The following is a 20,991-nucleotide window of genomic DNA, read 5'->3' on the forward strand; positions in this document are numbered from 1 at the left end:
CTGATGCTGAGTGAAATGAGCAGAACCAGGAGATCATTATATATCTCAACAACAATACTGTATGAGGATGTATTCTGATGGAAGTGGATTTCTTCAACAAAGAGAAGATCTAACTCAGGTTCAATTGATCAATGATGGATAGAAGCAGCTACACCCAAAGAAAGAACACTGGGAAATGAGTATAAACTGCTTGCATTTTTGTTTTCCTTCCCAGGTTATTTTTACCTTCTGAATCCAACTCTTATGCAACAAGAGAACTGTTCAGTTCTGCACACATATATTGTATCTAGGATATACTTTAACATGTTTAACATATATGAGACTACCTGCCATCTAGGGAAGGGGGTGGGGTGGGGGGAGGCAAGGGACAATGTTATAAAAATTACTCACATGTGTTCTGTCAATAAAAAGCTACATTTTTTTTAAAAAAAAATGATGTCAAATGGTAGAAAATAAGTATACATATTCCAAGTAATGAAATTTGAACCCTATCAGCCAAAATCGTATAGCTAAACGGTCCAGTGGATAAAGCCCCATGTCTGGAGTTAGGAGGATTTGAGTTCAAATGTGATCTCAGATACTTGCTAGCTATGTGACCTGGGGCTCACTTGACCCTATTTACCTCAGTTTCCTCATCTGTAAAATGAGCTGGACATGACTGAACAGCAAGGCAAAACCACCATGCTGTTTTGATTATGTTTATCTAAGCACCTAATTTTTTTCAACAAAATTCCATATCTCTGTCTGTGACTGTGAGGTGACTCTTAAGAGTTTGCAAATTGCGAGTTGTCACTTCTTGTTACCTCAGGCATGTATTTTCGTGTATAAAACAACTTTCTTCAGAGCTGGTTTATAAGTAATGAATTCTAAAGTTAACAAGGGTACACGCGTATACTGACGTTCACTTTCACAGTCTATATAAAACACACCCATAGCCACAGGACTTCAAGGTGTGTTATCACACACCTTATGTGAGTACTAGATCTGGAAGTCATTATGATCTCAGTTCTAATTTCACAGATTTCCTGCTCAGATGATATAATCGCATAAGACAGTTCTTTGGCAGCGAGGAGGAAGAGAAAGTTGAAAGCTGGCCTAGGTGCCCTCGTTCGTAAAGGAGAGCACAGAAGAGGGGAGGGCTTGGCTCCGATATCCTTTCTGTCTATGGTCATCATGGTATACAAATAGTAGGTGCAGCAGGGGAAGGCTTAGTGCCTGGTTTTTAGTATCTTCTTTTACAGTGTCAGGAACCATTAGAACTTCAAGGACAGAGAGCTGCACTACAGCTTATCTGAACTGTGGGGGGCAATTGAAGTTTAAGTAGGTTTCTTTCTCAAGGAGAATAAGTGCTATCTCAGACAATCCAGAATTGCAGGTGCCTCAAGGAGAAATGGAAAGACATGCGAGACTACGCATATTACCAGAGATGACATGTTTAACAGAAATGAAATCTAGGATTGAAGAAAGGGAGGTAGATTATTTATTGAGAATGAAGGCTAAAAGGTGTACAGCCTAATATCTGGTGACTGGTATTCCTGAAATATTAAAAGAACCAGAGCAATGCTCCCAATACATTCAATAGATACTGTAAAGAAAAACCCATGAATCACATGAGATGAGAAGGCAAAGAGAGATTTCCATCCTCCCAAGTGGAGACAATAAGCATATCAATCAAAGGTACTCAGATGACTTCATAATAAGAGAGATATAAAGGTGTTTTGTTTTGTTTTGTTTTGTTTTTTAGAAAAATAAAGCTGCAATTACATCTTAACTAAAAATGTTAGAAATAAGTTTTGGAAATTTTGACTACAATTAATCTTCTTTGAAAAGTAGTTTTATTTGTACAATATTATTCTATTTTCCACCTTCGTGGGAGAAAACTATAGAAGAAAAAGTGGGAAAAGAGAGAACCGTCCCCAAATAAAGAGAAGCAAACTACATAGGCGACTGTGTGCACAGCTAAGGGGAGTGCAAAGCATTTCGACTAGTGAAGCAGGTTAGAAGTGGAGTGAAGAATTTGGCAAAATTATTGTCTGGTAGTTTTCACTTTCGTCTGACTCTTTGTGACCCTGTTTGGGTTTTCTTATTGGAATGGTTTGTTATGTCCTTCTCCAGCTCATTTTACAGCTAAGGAAACTGAGGCAAACAGTGACTTACCCTGGGGTCACACAATTAGTAAGCGTCTGAGGCCAGGTGAGAGCTCATAAGGAAGAGCGTTCCTGACTTCAGACTTAGCACTTCAGCCCTTAAACCACCCGGCTATTCCTTGGAAAAATTAGGTAGAAATGAACATACAATTTGAAGAATTATCTCCCGTCTCATATACTGGTCCAGATTCAGTAGAATTTGTCATAAGGAAGTAAAATCAAGGAAAATTAGTGGTTCTCTAAAATATTAAGGAATAGAATATGAAGAGGTAGATTCCAGAAGGATAAGAATGTAGTTGGGCAAGTAAAGAAAAGATAAATGGAAAATACATTGGTAGAGTGAATGGGTACGGGGAGCAAATTGGTTACACAAAGTTTTCACTTCTTACAATTAATTATTGATTAGAGAGACAACTACAGCACAGCAGATAGAGAGCTCAATTCAAAGCCTTCTCAGCAGCCTGTGACATGTGGATGACAAAAATGAAGCCATCCATTATGAGCTTCTTCAAGTCAAATCTACAGGTCAAATGTCTACAATCCTGAATACCATTCCCCCATTTTCTTCTCCTTTTGCCCCAAGCTAAGAGGGAGAAGTGGCTTTTCTGACAATGCCGCTACTTCTGACCTTAATACTATCCTCTACTTTGCTAGCTCACATAAACTCCTTGAGGACAGGGAGTACAGAGAATTGTTTTGTTCTTATTTGTTTTATGAGCACCTAGCACAGTACCTGTCATATGGTACTTAATGCTTATTGAATCAAATTAATCCTTTCCTCATCAGATGTTTTTAAGAAATTCTTTTTGGGATCTAGTTCCATTCAATCATTCATATTCATTCATTAATATTTTCTCTCTTTCTCTCCTCTCTCACTCATTTGTCTTTCTCCTTTTCTATTCTCATCTCTCCTTTCTGTTTCTCTCTGTCTCTATCTCTCTGTGTGTCTCTTTCTTTCTCCCTCTCATTTCTTTCCCTCATCCTAAATGTGTATATGTATATATGTAGATGGGTATCTTTATCGTACTTCTAAGCCTTCATCGCTTCTCTCCTGTGCTATTTCAGTAGTCGATTCAACAATCTCCCTTCCACAATATATCTTCAAAATGGCTGCCAAATTGATGTTACTAAAACACAGATCAGGCTCCTCACAATCTGGTTCCAGACCAACTTTCCAGGCTGCTCATTTATTATTTGCCTTCCTACACAAGTCTGTTCCAGCCAAACTGGCCTATTAGTATTTCCTGTTCATAATGTTCAATCCCCTGCTTCCACACCAGAAACCTTCTTCTTCTTAGTAGTATCTATTTTTCCGTAAGCCTTTTAGATCCCTTGGTATCAAGGCTCAACTCAAAGAGCTATGGCATAGGCTGCTCCTAACTCGTTCAATTCTCAGGGTTACCAGTGCCAGCTCCTTGAACTATTTCAATTTAGTTATCTGTGTACATGGTGTTCTCTGACACTTCTACCCCTCACTCATATTCCCTGTCCACAACAGTTGTGTTTCGTTGCCTCCTTTGACATTCCCAGGGCCTGGTGTCGTGGTCTGCCACATTCGGTACTTCATGGATATTTATTGAATTGAATCAGTCTTGATCACATTGCAGTCTTTCTCTTTGATTCTTCACATTATCACAGAGAAGAGCTTCTCACAACCATCCTAGGGTGACTTTCCTTGAAGAACTGTTAAGGCCTGTCTTTTTAACTCCTTCCTCAGTTCCACTTTGAACAGTGGTTTTGAGGGGACACTACCTCCACCCAGCTTCTAGGCCAAACGTCAACTTAATCTCTTCTAGTAAAGAAAGACTATAGTGGTGATAAGAAGCATCATTTATCCTATAGAAAAAAAGCAGCAGTAAATGGTTTCAGTTCGCTCCTGAAGGTGGCAGACAAAAAATGGAAATATTTGACATTAACGTACATGAAATGAGTGGAAGACAAGGAGGGAGAAACACATAACTCGAGTAGAATTCATTTCCACTTGACACAATTTACAGAAACTATCCTCTGGATGCAAAAAACAATGATAAAATATGAAAATGTTTCCTTTTTTGACTGGCCCCCCAAGGGTGTGATAATTGTTTTCTTTTAAGAAGATAGGAGGAAAAGATCTAATGGGTGGTAACTTGAATTTATGCTTTATCAGCTGTGAGGATATGTTCTAGTTAATTAGTATATAAGGAATATTCGTGTGAAGAAATAAAATTGGGGTGTTGGCCGCTAGCCCAGAGCAACAAAATGTTCAGTTGTATTTATCTGTCAATTAGCACTTCAGATAATCTGTGACAACGGCTTATACAGCAAGATTAATATACCTAGGGGGGCCTAACACGGTGTTTGTTAAAGAAATTCCTTTTGTGGGATGGAATAATTAAAGCTTCTATTTTACAGATGTTTTTTCATTGTTCCAAGCAGTATTACATCATTCATCCTTTAGGCATATATTTCATAGTTTCCATTTAGAGTATCATTCTGTGGAGGCTTTAACACTTAAAATTTAGCAAAGCAAGTAATGGAGAAAGGATGTAACAAAGTTTCGATGTCTGTGGAATAAAGATTTACGATATTCTGTTTTTTGCTGAGGCAAATGGGGTTAAGTGACTTGCCCAGGGTCACACAGCTAGGACCCGTTAAATGTGTGAGATCACATTTGAACTTGGGTCCTTCCTGACTTCAGGGCTGGTGCTCCATCCACTGTGCCACCTAGCTACCCTAGTTTACAATATTCTATACATCATAGCTCCAATATCTTTGCACTTCTAGGACACTTTCTACTTAGTACTGACTATCCAAATTTAAATGATTTTTCAGCTAGCCCTAGACACATCTTTCCCGAGGTGAGTCTTTTCTTTCGGATTTCTTTCTTACAAACTCTAATACTATTGAAGAGATTATGTTTTTGAATACCTGGACCTGTTATGAATTTATCAATCAACCAAAAAGAATAATTAACTGTCTGCTACATGGCAGGCATTATGCTAAGTGCTTTACACATGCAAATATAAATAAAAGAAAAATATAAATGTAAACTTGCAAGGCATATACATCATACTGAAGGAATACATGATAATAACCTCCAGCTCTACGTGCCATCTAGTAGATATTTAATAAATGCTTATCATCAAATTTAACATATTCTGGGCATTGTGGTAACTGCTTTAGAGTTACTAGTCTTATTTAATCCTCACAACAGTCCTGGATGGTAGGCACTCTTATTATTCCCATTTTACAGATGAGGAAACAGACAGAGGGCCAGGGACTTTCCCAGAGTCACTGAGCTAATAAGTGTCATAGGACTTGAGTTCACACCTTTCTGACTCCAGATCCAGTGCTCTCTCTCATGTGCCATCCAGATGACCAAAATATTATTAAATAGATAAATGTGGTAGATAGAGATAAGGGCCAGATCTGTCATTTCATTTGTAAAACTAAATTTCCCTGATCATTTAAAAAACATTACCGGAATTTCTTCCCCTGCCTGTCTCGGGGCTATCCCATATAATACATAATAAGTTTCAAGAAGAAAAATCTATTAAAAAGAGTAAGAAGAGAAACAAAAAGATTTAGGGAACCCTTATGGCAAATTTACAAGAGGACGTGGGCAAGAGATGCACAGGATATATTGCATTCCACATCATTGCAAGACACTACCACACTGACAGGATAACAAATTTATTTGAATATTTGAGGTCTCAATTTCATTTGTTTGTGTTTATATTATCTCAAATGGCAAAATCTTAGCAACCCTTAAAACAGTATATGAAGGTTAACGATTATTATTATCTCTGTATCTCACAAAGGTGTCGGGAGGCTCAAATGAAATAATGCCTATTAAATATTTTACAAACCTCATATATAAATGCTGGCAACGTCCGGCAATGTGAGAGGTTTGCTTCAATCCCTTTTTTGTATTTGATCCATGTAGTGAGTGGAATTTACCTAAATGTTCAATGTGGGAGGAATGTTGTTCAGTAGAATCTGTTGCCAAGACAGCCAGGCTCTGAATATCCTACTTTTCCCTTATGAGCGTCTGAATTATTTCTTTTGCAGTGAATTTGTCATCCTTCCAACTGATGTAATTCTATTGTGATATACACTTGTTTCTTGATGGACTCATTAATGATTGTCGACTTTCACTCTTATTCTCCAGAACACAGAGAGAATTTATCCTGCGCAGCACAATGCCCAGAAAATGAAGACAGAGACAGCAGCCATTTTCAGTTTTCCTGCTTGGACTGAGAGGACCAGATGGATTTCTTACCCCATTTACATTTCAGAGTGAAACATGACAGGAGAGGGAGGGAGCTGTTTGCTTTGGTTCTCTGTCTTTCGCCATGCTTGAGATTCACCTGAAGTCATCTATTTTCATACATAGTGATTGAACTGAGTTATTAACTATTCTCTTGTAGGACATGTCTAAAATATGAAAATTAAAAATCATGAAATTCAACAATCATCTATTAAGTACCTACTAACCTTCAAGGAACTATGCAGTCAGATTCTGAAAATGTATCATACACCATTTCAAACTGTCCAAAATACTTTCCTCAACAATCCCATGAAGTGGGGCAAGTAAGCTCTATCATCTCCCATTTTACAGATGAAAAGACTGAATCCCAGAGAAAATAGAAGACTCATCTTATTCTCATCATAACAACTGCAAATATACCTGTAACAAGTGTACTTGAGTAGCCCTTCGAAAAGGGGAAGAAACAAACAACAGAAAAGAAATAAATGAAGGAAAACAAATCTAATCATCAGAATTTGAAATGTGAGTGAATAAAGCAGTACAAGTGGAGCCCCCAAAGTCAACTGAATGTGTGGTTGTACTTGTCTTTCCCTGCCAGCCCCACCCTAATTTTTTTTTCCTTTTTTTAGGTTTTTGAAGAATGTATTTAGAAATAAAGATGTTACAATAAAACAAATCGATGTTAAATTGTAAACAGTTTTTAAAATAATTCTTCTCAAATGTTATTAAGGACCTTTATTTCATAGAAGCAAAAAATACTAATCCTAGTATAAATAGTCTTATACAGTTGTTGTGCAAGTAGAGAGAGGGGAAAGCAGGCCAGAGATATCACAGAGATATTAACAATAAGATCTCACAAATAGGTGGGGTGAGAAAGGGAAGGGAAGGGGAAGAAGGAAACAACAATCAAGCCAGATAACCCTTGCACTGTGTTTAGCATTTTACAGATAGCTCATTTGATTCTCACAACAGTTCTCAGAGGCATTTATTATCCCCACTTTATACTTAAGGAGACTGTGGCAGACAAGAAGTTAAGTGACTTGCCCAGAATCACACCACTCGTTACTTTCTGAAATTCCTTTTGAACTTGGGTCTTTCTGATTCCAGGTTCAAAGCTCTATGCACTGTAGCCACTGAGCTAAGGTTATGAACCTGAGTAACTGGAAAGATGACTTAATAAGTTATGGTATATGAATGTTATACAATCTTACTGTTTTATAAGAAATGATCAGCAGCATGATTTCAGAGAAGCTTGGAGAGACTTACAGGAACTGAGGCTGAGTCAAGTGAGCAGAACCAGGAGATCATTGTACACAGTAATGGCAAGAATATACAATGATCAATTCTGATGGACGTGGCTCTCTGCAACAGTGAGATCATTTAAACCAATTCCAATTGTTCAGTGATGAAAAGAGCCATCTACCCCAGACAGAGGACTGTGGGAATTGAGTGTGGACCACAATACAGAATTTTCACCTTTTTTGTTGTTTTCTTGCTTGTTTTTTTCTGTTTTTTTTTCCCTTTGTGGTGTGATTTTTCTTGTGCAGAATGATAAATGAAATAAGTTTGGAAGAACTGCACATGTATAATCTATAATAAATTGCTTGTTGTCTAGGGAAGGGTAAAGGTGGGGAAGGAGGGAAAAAAATTTGAAACACAGTTTTGCTAGGGTAAATGTTGAAAACTATCTTTGCATGAATTTTGAAAAATAAAGCTATTTTTAAAAAAAGGAAATGGAGACCTGACAATGTCCAGTTACTCATAAGGGATGTAGAGTGAGATGGACACGCCAATGTTATTCTGTCACAGATAAAGAGCCAGACACCCATACTGCATATGTATGTCACCTGGAATTGGGGTTGCATAGAGAATAATTAATGGCAACATCCAAATCATGAAGGCAAAAGTACAATAGACATTAAAAATGGTAAAAGACTGTCAAGGACCACTTTTGTAAAATGGTTTTGTAAAAATTCCACGTTCAATTCCCTGAGAAACTGGAGAAGAGAAAAAAAAGGCCACACAGAAATTGCAAATAGATCCTTAATCCTTTTACTTTGTCAAAGAAATTTTATATCATTCTACACGATTAGTAGACAAAGTTGAAAACTTTCAGTAACAGAAGAGGAAATGAAATGACAGAAAATGCTTAATCCATAAGGAGTGGATTATTCTGTTTCTTGATTATCCTGGATCACAATTAAAAAAAAAAAATAACTGATTCAACACTCAGCAGTTCCATTAGAAAGGAGAAATTCAAAACAGTCAGATGTACTATTAGTTCTGTTGGGAAAAAGATTGAAAGAGTCGAGGTTAGGTATCTAGAATATTGAGATTTCTGGTAACCCTTTATTCCATAATCAAAGTTTCTTTTGTTTTGTTGCCAATTTATGGTTTATGAATTATCAGGTGGATGATGCATAAGTATCTAATTCAATGCCATGCCATTCTGTAGTACAGCCACTCTCTCCTAAAGATACAAAGAATCACTGAATGTTTTACTTGGAAGGAATGCTTAGCTAAAATAATGGCTATATAAACTCTCTGTTTTGGACTACAGACCAAGGTCACAAACCTAAAATTAGCTGGAGAGTGCTAGACCTGAAATCAGGAAGATGAGTCTCTAAATTCTACTGACAGCAACTGTGACTCTGGGTAAGTCACGTAACCTCTCTCAGTCTTACAATCCTCAATTTGTAAAATGGGGATGATAACAGTATATATGTCATGGATTTGTTGTGAGGAACAAGAGAGATAATGTAGATGAAGTGCTTTGACAACCTTACATTGCTACATAGATATTTGGTGAAGAATATGAGAAGAAAAAAAACTATTTTTCATTTTCTGATTTCTTATCAAGTAGAAACATCATTTTGATGTGGCCAACTCAAGATGAAGGACTAGACGTTTCCCTAGTTTTTACTATCTTCCAGAAGCTCACTCAAAGAGGGATCACGAACCACAACTAGAGTTCACCACAGGCCAAGGTACCAAGATGCTTAATAAGTCAATTGGGTCATAAAAAAAAATAACAACAACAACAACAAAAACCCTTCCCATCAACTGCTTTGCTTGGCTTTTGCCTGAACTAACATCATTTATTGCTTCTGGCTGTACTCTTTGCCCTTTTCCCCTACTTTTTGTATATCTTCTCCCCATCTTAGACTGTCAGCTTCTTGGGGACCACCTCTATATCTTGCTGCTGGGCCTCAGTGCCTCTTGAGGAGAAAATGAGGCTACTAACTTTACATAGCCCTGCCTCATTTAATTTCATTTCACTTGCAACTCAAGATATAACTTTCCTGCCGTCATTGGTCCTCTCTGAGAACGAACATTTAAACAACATATAAATTAACAAGAGAGAAAGAGAATCCCTAAAGAACTGGCTCAGCACCCCATCCCTTCCATCAGAGCCCCATTGTGGCAGGGTATACAACCAGGATTGGAGGAGTTGCAGGAATTCAGAAGTGTATTCCGCTCCGGGCAACAATACTGAGCCAAAGAAATAAAGAACATAAGAAAATGAGGTGTGAGTGAACCTTACTCTCTTTAGAATTGGCTAAAAGAAGAAATAACTTATACACTCAATATGGGTATAAAGATCTTATCTTACCCTATTTTCTTACAGGAAAAGGGAAAGGGGATAGAAGGGAAGAGGGTGACAGAAGAGAGGGTACATTGCAAGGAGATGGTCAGAAGTAAAATACTTTTGAAAAGGGACAGGGTGAAAGGAGAGAGTGAATAAAATAAATAAAGGGAAATACAGTAACAACAGTAACTGTGAAAATAATTTTGAAGCAAATTTATGTGACGAAGGTCTCGTTTCTCAAATATATAGGGAATTGAGTCAAAGTTATGAAAAAAATAAGAGCTATTCCCCAATAGATAAATGATTGAAAGGTATGATCCATGCTCAAAGGGCTATATAAAATCATGCATATCCTTTGACCTAACATAGAAAAGAGATGTTTTTTTTTTAAAAAATGGGAAAAGGACCCATATGCACAAAAAATATTTATAGCACTCTTTTCTCAGAACCAAGAACTGGAAATTGAGGGGATGGCCACTAACTGGGGAATGGCTGAGTAAATCGTAGTATGTGATTATAACATAATATTATTGTTCTATAAAAATGATGAACAGGATGCTCTCAGAAAAATGTCCATGAATACAAGCAAAGTAAAATGTGCTGTGTACAAAATAATGGCAAAATTGTGGGATGATCAGCTGTGAATGCCTTTGCTGTTCTCAGCAATACAATAATTCAAGAGCACTCTGAAAAATGCTATCCACACCCAGAGAAATAATCAATTATGTCTGAATACAGATTGAAGCATACTAACCAAAAACAAATATCATATGGTAGTTATATACACTAGCAATTTCCCCCAATAAAAATAAGAGAAAACCAAGAATCTTCACTCTCCCCTCTATTACTTTACATAATTTTAGAGATTCTAGCGATGGAAATAAGAGAAAGAAAAGACAGATGCAAAGATAGCTTGAATAGATGAAATAATGGCTATTTGATGACAATATTTTACTAAAAAATTCCTAGAAAATCACCAAAGATGATGAGGCAACCAATAACTGCAGCTAAGTTTTAGGCTACAAAAATCAATCCACAAAAATCAGCAGAATTTCCAAGGTGCAATAACATAAAGAAAAAGCTCCTTCAAAACAACCAAAACCAATTGAAAACAGAAAGAAACATGTGGAGGCCAGTCTACCAATGGAAATACTTGCTTAAGTCCGATTGCAAGGTGTTCCTTAAAAACATAAAGAACAAACTAAATAGCTGGAGGAAAGTTCAATTCAGTCTGTGTGGCCGGACTGTGTCATTAATATAATAAAAATGACAAAAGCACTGAAGATATTTTGCAATTTAAATACTTTAAAGAATAAGATAAAATAAGAAAACACAATCAGATGAACAAATGATCTCGAACATGGAGGGAAATAATGGAAAATAAAAGTACAGATGAAGGGAAAATAGTTCCTGTGGACCTCAGATACCATTTGGTATTGCTTTAAAAACAACAACAGAGCACTGGGTTTGGAACCAGAAGATTTGTCTTCATGAGCTCAAATATAGCCTCAGATATGAATTAATTATATGATTTTGGACAAGTCACTTCACCGTGTTGCCTCAGTTTCCTCATTTGTAAAATGAACTGAAGAAAGAAATGGCAAATCACTCTAGTATTTTAGCCAAGAAAACCCCACATGGGGTCATAAAGATTCAGGCACTACTGAAAAACTATTCAACGGCAAAAGATTGAACTTATGAAGCCGAGAGCAACATACATTATAATTACAACCATCATTAAACAAAGGAAGATGAATGTTGCAAAACTACAAAGGACAGCCATAACTCCAAAGAAGGGACATGTGAAGACAGCTCCATCCCCTCCCTGCAGAGAAGGTCAGAGGACCCTGGATATAGAATAATTCATATATTTCAGGTGTTTTTGATTGTACAATTGTTTTTTAATTTTTCACTTCCATTTTATTAAAAAGTTCTATGTAATATTGGATTGCTTTCTGGAAAAAGGAAGGGAAAGAGACACGGCAAAAAGATATAAAAACAAAAGATATCAATCAAATTTTATCTTAAAAAAGAATTCCTATTTAAAACAAAGTGCTAATATATATCTTGCTTTACATTCCTGATTTCTCATACAAGTGAAAGGCTACCGAATTATAAGTTTGGGCATTCCTGGGAAAGGGCAGTGTCGCAAAAAGAGCAGAGGAGTGGCACCGAAAGAAAGGGATCTGTGAAGATCTGGAGGAGGTTGCTAATTGTAAAAAAAAAAAAAAAAAGAGAGAGAGAGAGAGAGAGACAGACAGACAGACAGACAGACACGCACACTGATTTGGTCAAGGGGAAATATTGAACTTGACAAAGTAAAAGAGAATAAAGGATTAAGGCTCAGGAGAACTGGAAGAGGAGTTGTAAGAGGAGGAAAAACCTGGGCAAAAGAAATTAAGGAGAACTTGATTTATGTATGTAGATTGAGAGAGAACACCTTAAATACAAAGGAAGGTGGCTTAGCAATACCAGATCTCAAACTATATTATAAATAATCATCAAAACTATCTGGTACTAAGAAACAGAATGGTGAGTCAATGGAATACTAAACATATTCCACTGATTCACCATTCTTTCTTAGTGTCTACACTAGATACAATAGTGGATCACAAAAGTAACCTAGTGCTTGCTAAACCCAAAGACCTCAGCGCATTATTTGACTCACTCTTTGACAAAAACTCTCAGGAAAACTGGAAAACAATAGGACACAAACTAGGTATAGAACAATGTCTCACACCAAGGCAAGATCCAAAGGGGTGCATAATTTAGATATAAAGGCAACACCACAAGCAAATTAGAAGAACAAGGAAGAGTCTACCTGTCAGATCTATGAGAAGGGAAATTTTTAATGATCAGACAAGAGATAGAGAGCATTATGGAATAATAGATAATTCTGAGTAATAACAATAAAAAGCTGGAGTGTAAAAATCAAAATTAGAAAGGAAACAGCAAGTATCTCTGATAATGGCCTATATAGAGAACTGAATCAAATTTATAGAAGACAAGCCATTCTCCAATTGATAAACAAAGGAGATGAACAGGCAGGCAGTTTTCAGATGAAGAAAGCAAAGCTGTCTATATACATATGAAGAAATATTCTAAATTACTACTGATTAGAGAAATGCAAATTTAAACAGTGTTGAAGTATCACCTCATACCTATCAGACTTAGTTAAGGAGGGGATGTAGAAAAACGGGTACACTAATGCACTGGTTGGCAGAGTTGTGAACTGATTCAATAATTCTGGAGAACAATTTGGAACTGTACCCAAAGAGCTGTAAAACTGTGCGTACCCATTGACTCTGCAATACCACTAACAGTTCTGTATCCCAAAGAAATCATATAAAAAGGAAAAGTAGCCATAATGTATAACAGCAGCTTTTTGTGGTGACAAAGAATTGGAAACAGAAGGGATGCCCATCAGTTTGGGGACAGCCAAGCAAGTTATGATATCGGAAGACCATTGTTTTATAAGAAATTAGGAGCATGCAGATCTCAGAAAACTCTGGAAAGACATGAACGGATGTTGAGTGAAATGAACAGAACCAGGAGAACATTCTACACAGTATCAACAACATTTTATGATGATCAATTATGATAGATTTAGTTCTTCTCGGCAATACAGTGATCCAAGACAATTCCAAAAGAATCATGAGGGAATGCTATCCACATCCAGAGAAATAAACATAGAGTCTGAATGCAAATCAAAACATATTATTTTCACATTTTTTCCTCTCATGGTTTTTACCTTTTATTCTGATTCTTCTACAGCGTGACTACTGTGGAAATGTGTTTAGCATGATTGTACATGCATCATCAATATCGGATTGCTTGATATCTTGGAGAAAGGGAGGGAAAGAGAAAAATTTGAAACTCAAACTCTTACAGAAATGAATTCTGAAAACTCTCTTTACATGGCATTGGAATAAATACTATTAAGAGAAAAAAAAAAGAAAAAAATATAGGCAGGTGGTTATAATGGGTAATACTATGATAAGACTACTCAGAATAGGAAGGAGGAATGAAAATATTCCGAGAAGCTAGGCTTGATAAGAGTTTTTCACCTTACCTAAACTGGACTTCTGTTTCTGTTGAAAGAGGGAATTGGACTATGTGACATTTAAGTTTTCATACGGTTCTCAGTGTAATAGATATCTTCTGAGAACTAAGGATTGTTCTGGAGGTGGCTATGCTGGCTCCCAAGAAACTATTGTTACACTTTTCATGTTACGCATTTACATCTCAGAAATCCACAAACACTACAAATCAGGGCTAGATTTATTGACTTAAGAAAGTGATAGATGACAAAATAATAATACAGATGAAAATTAATAGTGTATGAGGTGTACAGAGTTGGACTTTTCTTCATTTAGATATTAAACATTTCTAATAGTTCATTTCTGTAAATACTTGGGTCCCCAAATACTTGTCTTATTGAAGAGATAAGAAGGATTATATCTCACAAAATCTATACCGAATTCTCCGGTGTGCTGACATCAGGAGATCAGGTTTATAATCAGTGATGAGTGGTATCAGAAAGATGCCAAAGAGCTTTAAAAAGCAGGGTTGGGGTAGCTAAGTGCACAGTAGATAGAACACCAGCCCTGGATTCAGGAGGATCTGAGGGGCAGACTCAGAAACTTACTAGCTGTATGACCCTAAGCAAGTCACTTAATAATCCTGATTGCCATCCCCTCTCCCAAAAATAAAAAGCAGGGCTGCAAAAATCACAGGTTGGAGGAGACAGGAGAAGTGAGCAGAGGGGCTTGGGTAAACAGGGAAGAAGGAAAAACACATGGCATGATAGAGCTATCCAGAGTAGTACAGCTGAACTCAGAAGATTCCAGAAGCCAGGTGGGATGTTACAGTAGTGGTCACACAACTTTAAGGCTTATAGCGTTCATTTGCCTCTAAGCAGTCCCGGAAAAAGGTACCTATGTATATATGGCTGTACACTGTCTACCATTGCAGTTGTGAGTTCTAAAGGGACTGAAACACCTGATTTTATGTGGGAGAATTTGATCACTTCTGACCCGGACATTTGAAAGGTTGTAATCATTACCTATTCAGGGTAGAGAATAGAAAATGTTCTATTTCTTGATTCACTTCTGTTACATATATACACACATATATTTATAAAATGTATATATAAACACACATGCATATGCTTTCCAATGCACATATATAAAACATAGCTATTCATACATATAACTAAGTATGTATGTAAAATGTTATGCCAATTAAATGCTATGAGAATTTTAAAAAAGGAACAGCATGGGGGAAAAATAACTTGAATTTAAAGTCACTTATATTTGGTGGCGGGTGAAGTAGGAGGACTGAATATACTTTTGATCCATTGCCCCAAAATGGATTATTTTAGCTATAAGAAAAGCTAGCTCTTACAATTTGTGGTTAAATATAGTTAACTGGGAAATAATGGAATCTGATTGGTCATAACCATTAGAAAGCACTTCTCTCAGAGGAGTGGGAGCCTCATGGAAAGAGCAGAGGTACAGAAGAGTTTTGCAAAAAGTTTTCTATTATCTGTTTTCATTTCTTAAGTGTGTAATGATAATGAGGCATATAGAAAAACAGTACTAATTTCTATAACCCCTTCTAGTTAATCAAGACCTTTCTTCAGAGCAACCCTGTGAAATAGAAAATGTATTATTATTCCTATTTTACAGCTAAGGAAACTGAGGCTCTGAGAAGTGAGATGAGTTTTCACAGGGTCAGTAAATGATCTACATCACTAGAGGGAATTCCAAAGTCAAAGAGCTCAAAGAAGTACGGGATATTTGTACATATATACACATGCACCCATGAACACAAATATATACATACACGCATTCTCAAAGTACGAGTGAATACTTTTCAGGTAGTAGAGTTCCAGATCTTGCCCTTCTTGGGTTAGAAAGTACAAGTACTGTCTCGTAAAGAATCTTTATAACAGAAAAAAGAAACTACCATCTGGATTTTTAGCATTTCTTTTATAACACTTCCGATTCCAACATCAACCTTCACACAGTAACAAACAGGTTTGCAAACATCCCTTTAAAACATTTAAACTAGAAAAAAAATGACTGGGTCTAACAACTTTCTCATTATTGTGGTAGTGAGGAATCTATAAAGACAGAGGGCACAGAGTGAGTTGATTATGTTGAGAAAATCTCAAAAAAATGAAAGGGTGAGAAAGTGGAATGTATTGGGGTAAAAGGAAAGGAAGAATGAGGGGAATCATCTCACATAAGAGAGGCATGGAAGGAAGAGCTTTTATAGAGGAGGGGAAAATGAGAGGGGTGCCAGGCAACACTCCACCTTTTGAATCAATTCTTTTTTTTTTTATTATTATAGCTCTTTATTTACAAGATATATGCATGGGTAATTTTTCAGCACTGACAATTGCCCAACCTTTTGTTCCAACTTTTCCCCTCTTTTCCCCCACCCCCTTCCCCAGATGGCAGGTAAGTATATGTTAAATACAATATATTTATACATATCCATACACTTATTTTGCTGCACAAAAAGAAGTGGACTTTGAAACAAGGTGAAATTAACCTGAGAAGGAAATCAAAAATGCAGGTGGACAAAAACAGAGGGAGTTACAAATAGTATGTAGTGGTTCACATTCATTTCCCAGAGATCTTTCGCTGGGTGTAGCTGGTTGTATTCATTAATGAACAAATGGAGTTGGTTTGGTTCGTCTCCTTGTTGAAGAGAGCCAGATCCATCAGAATTGATCAGCATATAGTATTGTTGTTGAAGTATATCATGATCTCCTGGTCCTGCTCATTTCTCTCAGCATCAGTTCCTGTAAGTCTCTCCAGGCCTTTCTGAAATCCTCCAGCTGGTCATTTCTAACAGAACAATAATATTCCATAATATTCATATACCACAATTTATTCAGCCGTTCTCCAACTGATGGGCATCCACTCAGTGTCCAGTTTCTGGCCACTACAAAAAGGGCTGCCACAAACATTCCTGCACAGACAGGTCCCTTTTCCTTCTTTAAGATCTCTTTGGGATATAAGCCCAGTCATATCACTGCTGGATCAAAGGGTGTGCACAGTTTGGTAACGTTTTGAGCATAGTTTTTGAATTAATTATAATTAAAGTTCAAGAAAATATTTGCACACTAAGTTGGGTATAGATATGTATCTTATCCAGTAGAGAAATGGAAGGGAAAGGGGACAAGAGGAAGAGGGAGAAGGGCAAATTAAGCGAGACAATGATCAGAAGCAAAACAGCCCTTTGAGAAAGGACAGGGTAAAGAGAGTCAGAAAAAAATTAACAGAACAGAACAGGATGAGGTACATATACTGTTAATAATCCCCATTGTGAATGTGACTGGGAAGAGCTCTTTCATAAAACAGAAGACTATAGCAGAATAGATTAGAAACCAGGCAGGATCCAACAATGTAGCCACTTCCCAGAGACACACTTAAAACAGAAAGACATATACATATAAAGTTATAAAAAGGGACTGGAGCAGAAACTATTATGCCTTGGCACTAAAATACAATGTTGGAGGAGGATTTATAGTATTATGATAGCTTAATAATTTATAAAAAAAAGTTTCTGCTAAAAGTTGAGGGTGCACTGGGGAGGAATAAGGTATGGAAAACTGATTAACAGAAGATATTTCTACAACCTACTCATTCCTAATTATACAGCAATATAATTTAACTGCCTTTCTTTTTGTGGTACACATTTGAATACATAATTTTGTGGTTTAGTCATTGTTCAGTCTGTGAATCCTTTTGGGGTTTTCTTGACAAAGATATCAAAAAAAAAAATCTTGACAAAGATACTGGAGTGATTTGCCCATTGCCTTCTCTTGTTCCTCTTAAAGATGAAAAAACAGAGTCCTACAAGGTTAAATGACCTGCTTAGGATCAGCCAGCTAGGAAGAATCTGAGGCTTCATATGAACTCAGGTTTTTCAACTCCAGGCCTAGCACTCTTATCCATTCTGTCACCTATTGTTTCAATACAAAAAAGATGTATCAGCCTTAATCCCAATAAAATCAAATCCCAATAAAACCCCCCAAAATAAAAGCCAATAAAATCCTAAATCCCAGACGTTTCCACAATCCCACTCCCACACAAGAAACTAGGTCTTCCCTTGTTTGAGATTTTCTAACAGATTAAGAAGTAGCTTGATATCAGAGGTATAGAAATGGGTTGATAAAAGTGGAATCCCTAATTCAACTTTTCTTTTGATCACAAGCATGTTCTTTGATATGAAGTGTGAGCTTCTTCATAACAATTCATTATGCTATTTGTCTTGGATTATTTTGAAATCACGGGATTTATCTCAATGGAACAAAAAGTTAAAGTTCCATGTCCTCTGACTAAAAAAAAGGAAAAAAAAAAGATGATTCTTGTTAGTACAGATATTCCTGACAAGGCAGTACCAGACCCTATCAGAAATCGAGTATTTATTTGAAAACAATCGCTTGTTTAGTATATGGAAATAAATCTTGCTACATGAGCAATCTAATTGCCCACAAGTGGGTTTGAATAATTAGAGGACGATTTCTTTTTTTTATTTGTTTGACCAAGTTATTCCAAAAACAATTCATTCTATGAGGATCATCCAAGCAGAAAACTAATTATACCAGACACTAAAGGTACATTTCTACTACACAAACACACCCACACGCACTCAGACACACACACGCACTATATCTATCTACATACATACGTATAAACCTCTCCTGTTATCTGTATGAACATAATGAAAACAGAGAAAAGAAAGAAAGAGGAAAAAAAGAAAGAAAAAGGGGAAAAAGAATACAGAACTAAGAAGCATATAAGCACCTTTTAAAACCTGTTACTAAAACTAATTAACCTGCCAGACTGAGTAGAACAATAAGACAAACAAGTTTAAAAACCTGTAGCCACTGGTTAAAGCAGAACAGCATTAGAAGAATTCCTAGGACTATGCTCAAAAAGTTATCAAACTGTGCATCCCCTTTGATCCACCAGTGTTACTACTGGGCTTATAGCCCAAAGAGATCATAAAGAAGGAAAAGGGACCTGTCTGTGCACGAATGTTTGTGGCAGCCCTCTTTGTAGTGGCCAGAAACTGGAAACTGAGTGGATGCCCAGCAGTTGGAGAATGGCTGAGTAAATTGTGGTATATGAATAGTATGGAATATTATTGTTCTGTAAGAAATGACCAGCAGGAAGATTTCAGAAAGGCCTGGAGAGACTGACACGAACTGATGCTGAGTGAAATGAGCAGGACCAGGAGATCATTATAGACTTCAACAACAATACTAGATGATGACCAGTTCTGATGGACCTGGCCATCCTCAGCAATGAGATCAACCAAATCATCTCCAATGGAGCAGTAATGAACTGAACCAGCTACTCCCAGAGAAAGAACTCTGGGTGATGACTAAAAACCATTACATTGAACTCCCAATCCCTCTATTTATACCCACCTGCATTTTGGATTTCCTTCACAAGCTAATTGTACAATATTTCAGAGTCTGATTCTTTTTGTACAGCAAAATAACGGTTTGGTCATGTATACTTATTGGGAATCTAATTTATATTTTAATGTATTTAACATCTACTGGTCATCCTGCCATCTAGGAGAGGGGGTGGGGGGTAAGAGGGGAAAAATTGGAACAAGAGGTTTGGCAATTGTCAATGCTGTAAAGTTACCCATGCATATAACCTGTAAATAAAAGGCTATTAAATAAAAAAAAAATAAACTTATATAACATTTTGTAACTTAAAAAAAAAGAAAGAAGAATTCCTAGGAAAACAGTAGTAAACAGTGTTGTTCTTTTGCAGAACAAATATTTTACAATATAACTTGGACAATTCAGGACAAAAGACAACTTTCTTAGGTCTTTTGTGGGAGAAGAAGATATCTCTTATCATAATAATCAAGAAAAGAGGGGAACAGGGATCCTCAATGGCATGCTTTTATGCAAAAACCAAGGAGAGAAGACCAAGTCACATGTCAAGCATGAGACAAAAGTTGCAGAAACGGGACTTAGGAAATGTTTCCTAATAGCAGCACAGCGGTCCGGTCACCTCATCTTTCTGATTTAGAACATTTCCACATGATCGTATCACTATGTGAGAGAAACGGTTATTAGCTTGCAACCAAGTAGTCCCTGTCATCCTTTACTAAGTTTATTCTTTGGGGGTGTAATAAACATACCTTCTTAATGACTAATCCCACCTAGTGGAAAAAAAAGAGGGGGGAGGGCAAAACGTGAATGAATGGAGGTCTATAGTATTACTAATGACCTGCTATTTAGTTGGGGGACGAGAGCTGATCACCTTTGCAACACATATGCTCGGAAAGGGGCAAGGGAGGGCGGGGGTGCAACCACAAGTAAAATTTCTAGAGCCTTTTTCAGTCTCCTGAGACCTTTCACATCCCTTTGCTCACTTGTGCCTCAAAGCAAGCTTCTGAAGGAGGCATTACAGGTCTCACTAGCCTCTTCTTACACATGAGGAAACTGGGGCTCTGAGATCACAGCGGGCACACTCAGATTGCGGAGTGGCCCCTGGGGGGGGGCGGGGAAGAGGGCTGACCGGCAGAAGCAAAGATGTTAAGAGGCAGGTGGCAGCTTGATGGCAAGGAGCCAGCCCAATGTGCCGCCGGATTTGGAGTCCGGATGCCTAAATTGACCCCGGGGGCCGATGCCTCCCCAGGTCCTGGCCAGTTCTCCAGGTGGTAACAGATCCTTAAGGCACCGACACTGTTCTCTGGGGCTACCTGCTTGTTCCTGGCACTCGGGGCACTTGGCAAAAGTCACTAGAGGTCACAGAGAAGCTCTGCGGCTTTACTTGAGGGACGCAATCTAGGCAGACGCTGTGCTCCACAAGTTGAGGTTTTTGTTCCCCCAATGTGTGGCCTCAGCCCTCCCTCCAGGCTCGCTCCCTACCTCCTGCCCGCCCAGAACTCAACCAGGGTTAGGGATTAGGGAGAAATTCTTCACTTTCACAGCCAAGGGGAGTTTCCTGGCCTCT

The sequence above is a fragment of the Sarcophilus harrisii genome, chromosome X, assembly GCF_902635505.1.
Source record: "Sarcophilus harrisii chromosome X, mSarHar1.11, whole genome shotgun sequence".
NCBI lineage: Eukaryota > Metazoa > Chordata > Mammalia > Dasyuromorphia > Dasyuridae > Sarcophilus > Sarcophilus harrisii.